The sequence below is a fragment of the Trichechus manatus genome, unplaced genomic scaffold, assembly GCF_000243295.1.
Source record: "Trichechus manatus latirostris isolate Lorelei unplaced genomic scaffold, TriManLat1.0 scaffold00151, whole genome shotgun sequence".
In the NCBI taxonomy this organism is placed as follows: domain Eukaryota; kingdom Metazoa; phylum Chordata; class Mammalia; order Sirenia; family Trichechidae; genus Trichechus; species Trichechus manatus.
Genome location: NW_004444087.1, coordinates 235,311 through 244,716, shown reverse-complemented (window position 1 = coordinate 244,716; position 9,406 = coordinate 235,311). Strand labels below are relative to the sequence as shown.

Sequence of the window (9,406 nt, the reverse complement as noted above, 5' to 3'; positions counted from 1 at the left end):
CCCTTCACTGAGAGATTTCCAGGGAGGATACTGCTCCATCCCAGGTGTGTCACAGGTCTGCTTTCTCTCAGTTTAGAGTCCCCTGGTTTTACACATCTACAGGACAGACACAGCTGCTCTAAAGTCACAAATAAGATGGAAACCATCTCAAACTCCTCCCTGCAGTGTTATTAATAGGTTGTCAGAAGAGCCCAGATTGTCTGGAACAGAGATCGTGGAAAGGAAGCTGAAATAGACAGGAGGGCTCTGGATTGTGGAAGTACTCATCATCTGGGAGAAAAGCTTTGTTTGAATCAGTCGTTCTCAACCATGGTCATACATGGAATCAATGGGTGAGCTTTTAAAGTCACACTAGGCTAATGGTATTAGAATTTCTACGATGACCCAGGTGTCAGGAATTTTTAAGTTCCCTGGTGATTTTAATGTACAGGTACTGGTTGAGAACTACTGTCACAACGGAAATTCTCTAAGTTCTGCTGGAGGACAGCATCATTAGAGAGTCAGGATAGGGCCATCACTGTGCTATGCAATTATGCACAACACTTCTCTATCTTCCCAACTGACTTGACACAGAATTTAAAACTTTGCTCTAGTTTAAATGGACTGCATGTGATCCTATCACATTTATCTGCATTGACTAAATGATCTTTATAGATTGGTTTTTATAAAGCCACACGTATAGAACTCCAGAATGGAAAGGCCATGAAAGTTCATACATGGCTTCAAATAGATTCAATGGCCAATTGAACAACTTATTAAAAAGTGAATGAGCACATTTTTTTATATAGATCACTAAGATTAAAACACCCCCAATAAAATATTATTTATGCAGAGAATTTACTGTTTGACCTGTGTTTCTTTACAAGGTTTGATGGAGAACTCCTGCAGAATTCTGATGACAGCAAGTTTCATGCTCATGGAAGCAAAACTCTTGCCAATGCAATTTTGGGGTCCAGTTCCAAAGGGCAGGTATAAGTAAGGATCTAGGTTGTCCTTGTTCTCCTTGCTGAATCTGGTTTCATGATAGTAGATGAAAACAAGTTAATGAAGCCTAAAAACCACAAGACTTACATGTTTGGGGCTCTCACTTAGCACCCTCAGAAAATAGTATACAGTATACTTTCATGACCTAGTCATTGAAATCCTATTATAGTTTTAATTTTTCACTATGAGAATTGTAAGCTACAAATCCTTTCCATTCCCCTTACACTACAGGAGGTTTCAGCCTTGTTGAGGACATGAGATGAATACTGTTTCAAAGAAAATGCATTTCCAAACTCTATAACTACACTCAAGGTAGTGAGATTTTAACACTATGAAAGGTACTTGGGAAATAACATTCATTGAAGGAAAACTAAATTCCTGACTCAACTCACATTTGTGTTGATCATGTTCTCATTCAGAGAGAAAGCAGGAATAAACACCTCCCATTATTTTTTATTTTTCCCTTTTCTTCTTCTTTTCTCTCCTCATCTCTCCTCTCCACTCTTTTTTATCTCTTCTCTTTTCTTCATTCCTCCTCTTCTCCTCCTCCTCCTTTTCCACCTTTTCTTCTCCTTCTTCACCTCATTCTTTCCTTCTCCATCTCATTCTCCTCCTCCTCTTCCTTCTTGTTCCTCTTCTTCTTCTTCTCTCTCTGTCTGTCTCTGTCTCTATCTCTATCTCTCTCACCCACAGAATAGAATAGTTAAAGTCACATAATTTACACGGGAATATGATGCTACTCTACTATAGTATAATCACTGATTTCCTTCTCTGCTCCTTGAGTTTATAAATTCTTTGAAGGTTAGACCTAATTTAATTCAAATTTGATTCATAAACATTTGATTATATTAAAGAAAACAATATTGATTGGAAAAAATAATAATGGTATTGTAGTTATGAGTTTTTTCTTGCGTCTATATTTTAGAGAACATTCTAAAATAGTTACAGGTTAAATAATGTGATGTGCTTCAAAATAACATAGGAATAAGCAGGAGGGTAGTGGTGGCAAGTGGATAGGGGCAGCAGCCATGGGCTGATTGTTTTTGTGTCTGTTGATGGGCACATGGAAACACATTAATAGTGTCTATAGACTTGGACATATGTCAAAATTCTTCATGATGGACAATTTTGTTTTTTTTAATATTTGAAGTTTTCACTGTCTGGTTCAGTCATAACACATGGTAAGCACTTAACGTCTGTTTAATGACTGAATGAATCAGAGAGAAGTACAGTGAGTGGCCTCTGGTTTTATGGTCATGAAGCTATAGGAAGTGGAACTTCAGAGGTTGAAGGAACCATAGAACTCCTCTTGTCCTGGAAATAGAGGATTTAGTTAACTTTGATTTACTCTTTCTACAAGTACCTTCAGGGATAAAGACTCCTACACACACACACACGAAAAATGGAACACGTAAATTCTTCCTAAAGTTGATGGTAAATTCAGAAAGCTAAAGAGAGCATCACAGAAAAACTAGAAAGAAAGAAAAAAGGCCACATAAATAAAATAAGAGAGTGGTTAAATAAGTTATGGTATACGTAAACAACTAACAAAAATTATTATATACAGTAAGTCCCCAGGATACGAACATCTGACTTATGAACAAGTCGACTTGCTCTTTAATGTTATGTAATTTTCACTCACTTTGAAAAGACTGAAGCACTCACTACTAGCAACAAATTCTTCATAGCAAACACCTTAACTTGCTGCACATGCAGCTTTTAAATCAGTGAAAACGCTCGGAGCCTTTTCTTGCACTAACGTTAAGACTAAAGAACCATACGCACCTGTTCCTACTCACCTACAAATTCGACTTAAAGACTTACTTAGACTAAAAGACACACTTGTGAACGAATCTCGTTCATAACCCAGAGACTGCCTGTACTTACATCTATGGTAACATAGGGTACTGATTATAGTCTGCTTTTAAATAAAACAAACAGCTCAAAACCAAATAAAATATGATACCATTCTAATTTTTAAATGTCTATATATGCAGAGAAAAAGTTCATAGTACATAAGTTATTAATGAGGATTATATTAACCTGTTGGGACTATGGATTGTGGACAGTTGTCTTTTTTCTAGTCTACAATTTGTAAAATTTTGACAATAAACAAATATCATTTTTGTAATAAGAACAAAGCTTCAAAAATAGAAGAAAGATATATAAGCGAACGATTGTACAGTCACAGGTCTGTCATCTACGCTAAGAAACGTCAGAATGTGCTCAAACTAACCTGGATCAGAGGGGGTTCCCTTTCCCAGGAGTCCTGTACCTTTCAGGAAGGAAATTCTCAGGCTCTTGCCAGTGTTCTGGGTCTCAGTGAAGAACAAAGACTGGCACCATCACCACTGTTCCTTTGGGAATGATCATTGATTTCAACATCTTTGTTACAGAACCTCTCATGTCTGCCAGGGATTGGGAATAATCTGAGTGTTCATTCACCACCATGTCAAGATACTCCATCTGTAACATTCCATCATACATGGGAAGTGCCTGGGCAGAAAGAAACAGGTTCAAAAAGTTGAGATTCAACTCCAGTCTAGGCAGTATTGCAGAAGTATTATCTCCAAAGAATAACTCACATTGGTAAAGGACTTTAGCATTTATAAATAATTTTTCAAAACTCTCATGTTCCTTTGACCTGCACAATGGTCCACTGAGATGTGTGGAGCAGTTATGAATATGGGAGACCCTTGGAAAAATCCTCTAAACAGGGCATGAAATTCCTAGCATTACCATGTGTGACATTCTCTCAGAGAGAGAGAAAGAGAAAAAGAGAGAGAGAATATGGAGAGAAACTCAATATTGTATGGAAACTCTAAATAATTTGGGTAGAAACTGGTCCTTACTATACCAAATATGAAAAAAGAGGTCTGTGATTGGATAGTACCAAGGCACACAATTTCAGCTCTGGGGAAAGTTATAATGAAAATCAGAACCCTACAATGGGGCCATCTTCTTTTGCTGGGAAACTATCCTAGTGGTCACTTCAGGGTTTGACTGTGAGCTCTGAGATCCCTTTGTATTCACTCACTTACAAAAAGCCCTCTATCCCCAAAGGCAAGGTCTCTTTACACCATAAAGAATTCCAAGTTTGCAGAGATCTCAAAACAGTGTGGGGAATATGTGGCTATCACTTGGTGCTGTATTTCAGAGGCAATACTATAGAGGTTAAGGGTTTGACTCAGGATCCAGGCACAAACGAGCATATCTTGACTCCTTCACCACTAGCTGTAAGACCCTAGGAAAGTTATCTCATCTTTCTGCAACTCTGTTTTCTGATATGATACATGGAAATAGTTATACTCACTACCTAATAACATTGTAGGGTAGACATTCACTGCTCACTAAATATTCATTGAGTCTCCCACATTTCCCAGCCCATCTGCACTTAGAGGAAGCTAGGTTATTAGCTTTGCCAATGGCTGTGAGCTGAAGTATGGTATGTCAATCTTGGGCCAAAGAATTTTGAGAGCCAGTGTGCAACATTTTATCTCTTTATTCCCAGTGTGGGTTACCATGATGTCTTCATGTTTCAGATAGTGCAGCTGCAGGATCGCAGTGAAAGAATGAACACTTACGCTTTTTGGAAAACCTCTCCTAAAAACTGGTGGGGAGACATTCTTGCTAGGCTCCACCTTCACCCTCGTCATCATTCATCACCCACTCACCTTATGGGGAAAAGCTGCATCAATCTCCTTCTGCACTTTCTGCTGAATATCAGGATGGGTGGTCAATAAATACATAAGAATAGAAAGAGCAATACTAGTAGTCTCATAGTTAGCAAAAATAAAGATAATCGATTGAGCTACGAGCTGCGTACCAGTCAAAGCTGAAAAGAGAGGAAATATGCTGTAGATAAAGCTAGTCAATGTGAAAAACATCACAGTTTAGATGAACAGAAGCACAAATAAAATTCTCAAATCCCCAAGGAGGGGGAAATGGAAAAGAAATTCTGAGTCACTCTGGGAGTAGTTTGCATTCTAATATGGAGAAGTGGAAAGGTGAGCTTACATAGCTGGAAAAAGAAAAGAAAAACAAACAAACAAAAAAACTATTTTAATCTGCCTTTCCAAGGGTTTGTACTATTCTTGACCTTCTGCTCTTGGTTATGCCACCTTCTTCACCAACACAGCTGGGCAATTTCAAGAGATAGCACTTCCATGTAATGTACAAAGTGTTATCAATGTGATCTGTGGAGAATTCAAATACTACTTTAGTTGCAATAATGGGGGACTTTCCCCCTCAAGAAAAAGAATTAATTATTCTAGCTAAAGTGTAACTTAAATTTTCTTTGAAATTGTTTTCAATACTATGGCTACATGTCAAACAATTAAAGATTTTCATCTAAATACATTTAGGGAAACTTAAAGGAACAGTACTGAGCTACAAATAAACTCTCGCCACTCAAAATGTGGTCCATAGACCAGCAGCACCAGCATCATGTGTGGGCTTTTTAGTAATGCAGAATCTCACATTCAACCTAAAACTACTTAACTCAAATTTGCATTTTAACATAATACCCAGGTAATTTGTGTGCACAATCAAGCTTGAGAAGTATGGATTATACTACTGAAAGTCATCAGGTAATAGAAGACCAGGGGTACAAGTCTTCAAAATGGATAATCACAGACATGTACAGGAACTATAGAGTTAGACAAGAAGCTAGAAGAGTGGAGATTGACCTTGTGAGGTGAGGGGACACCTGGTAAAAAGGAATTTGACCTGTGGTCTTGATTCCTGAGAGCTGGACCACACCTGAGGCTAATGAATGGGGGATGAACAGACCAAGAGAGAACATCAGGGGACAAAATGTCATGCCTCAGGAGACATGATGTAATCTATCATGGGCACATGGGGGAGGCCAATAAGAGCTCTGAACACGTAGGCTCAGATAAGCATCCTGGTTGGTGACCATAGATGGCCCTCTTTGGGACAAGGAAACTCCATTCAGGGACCCCTCCTAGACTTTATGTATCTCTTCGTTTGTATCCTTTTTGGTTGCAATATATCTTTAGCCATAAGTATGGTATAATCTCTGTGAGATTCTGTGAATCATTCAAGCAAATTATCAAGCTCACAGGGGCAGTGAGAGCCAGAAGAGTCTATTGTCCTCTTCTAACTTGTGAGCTCTGTTTAGCTCTGGGTGGCTAAGGTCAGAGAAATGCTGCATGGAAACCTGGTCTGAAAGGTGTCCTAACTTGTGAGCTCTGACTCACATCTGAGCCATAGTGTTGGAGAGACAGTGTCACATGAGTGCTGGCGATGAGGATAGAGAAGTGGGAAGGTGAAGACTCAATTCATCACCTCATTTTGGAATTGTATTCATGCTGATCCTTACCATGCAGTTAGTCACAAAGGTGAGATTTACTCACTTTCTCCCTTACTTAGTGCAACCCTAATCCAATCAATGATGTTAAAATAGCATACGAATGAAAATGTCAATAGACAGGCATTGGTCACATAGACCGATGGAAATACAGCGTCTAATGAGCAGAATTAGCAATGCTTATTCTGTCATGACCTAAATGGCATCTTCCTCAATACATATCCCCTCTATTTGTTCTATTTATACCAGCCAAACAGCCCTTGTGATTATACATTGACCTCCCCCTTGGTATTTCTCCTGAGAAAAGCTAAACCATTGTCAAGCTCTAGTGTGTTCACTGGGGCTGTATTAATATCTTTAGATACCTGGAGCACTGAAATTAACATGATGCCTGCCCTCACAATTGTAATTCATACCTAAAAACAAAATAAATTGAGTGTAAGTAAGGTCTACAGAGTTGTTTTAACTTCCAAATAATGGCTTCTGTGATGTTGTGGGTAAACACAACTCTCAAATTCTTTCTCGCATTTAGAATGTACCTCAGGGTATTGAATTAGAATTAGTGTACAAACCAAAAGCTTACAGTTATGTTTTATGATACAGTAACAACTAGTCACATGAGGCTATTTGAACTTAATTTTAGTTAATTAAAGTTAAATCAAGTTAAAAATTCAGTTCTTCAGTGGCACTAGCCACATTTCAAGTACTCAATAGACACACTTTTCTAGCAGTAACTGTATTCAACAATACACGTAGAGAATATTTCCTTCATCATTGAAAGTTTTTTGGACCATGTAGAGAGATAGAGATATAGAAAGAGAAAGAAAGATGTAGAGAGATAAAGAGATAGAAAATACATAGATACCCATTGCTGTCGAGTTGATTCCTACTCATAGAGACCCTATAGGACAGAGTAGAACAGACCCCCTAGGGTTTCCAAGGAGCAGCTGGTGGATTTGAACTGCTGACCTTTTGGTTAGCAGTCATAACTCACTGTAGCTCTTAACCACTGCACCACCAGGGCTCCAATACATAGATGAGAGATATAGACTATAGATCGTGATAGTTAATGTTAAGTGTCAACTTGACTAGGCCATGATTCTCAGTGTTATGTAATTATCCTCCATTTTCTGATATAATGTAACCACCTCCATGACATAATCTGATGTGATCAGCTAATCATTTGTAATGGGAGTTTCCCAGGGGTGTAGACTTGTATTAGTTACCTAGTGCTGCTATAGCAGAAATACCACAAGTGAATGGCTTTTAAAAAGGGAAATTTATTCTGTCACAGTCCAGTAGGCTAGAAGTCCAAATTTAGGGCGCCAGCTCAAGGGGAATGCTTTCTCTCTGTGTTGGCTCTGGAGGAAGGTCCTTGTCATCAGTCTTCCCTTGGTCTGGGAGCACGTCAGTGTAGCAACCTCAGGTCCGAAGGACGAGCTCTGGTCCAAGCACTGCTTTCTTGGTAGTATGAGGTCCCCTTGTCTCTCTGTTCACTTCTCTCTTTTATATCTCAAAAGAGATTGGCTTAAGACACTATCTAATCCTGTATATCTCATCAATATAACTGTCACTAATCCATCTTATTACATCGTAATGATAGAATTTATAACACATAGGGAAATCACATCAGATGGCAAAATGGTAGACAATCATATAATACTGGGAATCATGACCTAGCCAAGTTGACAGATATTTTGGGGGCACACAATTCAATCCATGACAAGCCTGCACCCAATATATGTACAGACAATCTGGAAAATCTCACTTGCTTAGTTTAGATCCTGTTTCCAGCTCGTCATCGTCAGACTTTCAGTTCTTAGGAAAGTCCTTACAGAAGCTTGACATCTGGTATGCCAATTCTGGGTTCATGCCCCTGAAGCCACGTGGGTCAAGAGAAGCTCCAGCCATGCCTGATCCATGGATTTTGGGACTTGCCAGGCTCCCAAAAGTGTGAGCCATTTCCTTGAGATGGAATATATATATTTGCTGTTGTTGTTGTTAGGTGGCTTCAAGTCGGTTCCAACTCATAGGGACCCTATGCACCACAGAACGAAACACTATGTCTGGTCCTGTACCATGCTCACAATGGTTGTTATGCTTGACCCCATTGTTGCAGCCACTGTGTCAGTCCATCTTGTTGAGGGTCTTCCTCTTTTTTGCTGACCCTGTACTTTACCAAACATGATGTCCCTCTCCAGGGACTGATCCCTCCTGACAACATGTCCAAAGTATGTAAGACATAATCTTGCCATCCTTGCTTCTAAGGAGCATTCTTGTTGTTCTTCATCCAAGACAGATTTGTTCGTTCTCTTGGCAGTCCATGGCATATTCAGTATTCTTTGCCAACAACACAATTCAAAGGCTTCAATTCTTCTTTGGTCTTCCTTATTCATTGTCCAGCTTTTGCATGCATATGATGCGAATGAAAATACTATGGCTTGGGTCAGGTGCACCTTAGTCTTCAAGGTGACATCTTTGCTTTTCAACACTTTAAAGAAGTATTTTGCAGCAGATTTACCCAATGCAATGTGTCTTTTGATTTCCTGACTCTGCTTCCATGGGTGTTGATTGTGGATACAAGTAAAATGAAATCCTTAAAAACTTCAGTCTTTTCTCTGTTTATCATGATGTTGCTTATTGGTCCAGTTGTGAGGATTTTTGTTTTCTTTATGTTGAGGTGTAATCCATACCGAAGGCTGTGGTCTTTGATCTTCACCAGTAAGTGCTTCAAGTCCTCTTCACTTTCAGCAAGCAAGGTTGTGTCATCTGCATACCACAGGTTGTTAATGAGTCTTCCTCCAATCTTGACACCCCTTTCTTTTTCATGTAGTCCAGCATCTCAGATTATTTGCTCAGCATACAGATTGAATAGGTATGGTGAAAGGATGCAACCCTAACGCACACCTTTCCTGACTTTAAACCACACAGTATCCCCTTATCTGTCCAAACAACTGTCTCTTGATCTGTGTACATGTTCCTCATGAGCACAATGAAGTGTTCTGGAATTCCCATTCTTCGCAATTTTATCCATAATTTGTTATGATCCATACAACCAAATGCATTTACATAGTAAATAAAACACAGATA

General features: G+C 39.0%; 1 pseudogene; it reads right to left on the bottom strand.

The window, feature by feature from the left end:
- Positions 1-837: 837 nt before the first annotated feature.
- The window catches only part of LOC101349476 (cytochrome P450 3A12-like), a 31,659-nt pseudogene continuing 23,090 nt past the window's right edge, over positions 838-9,406 (bottom strand).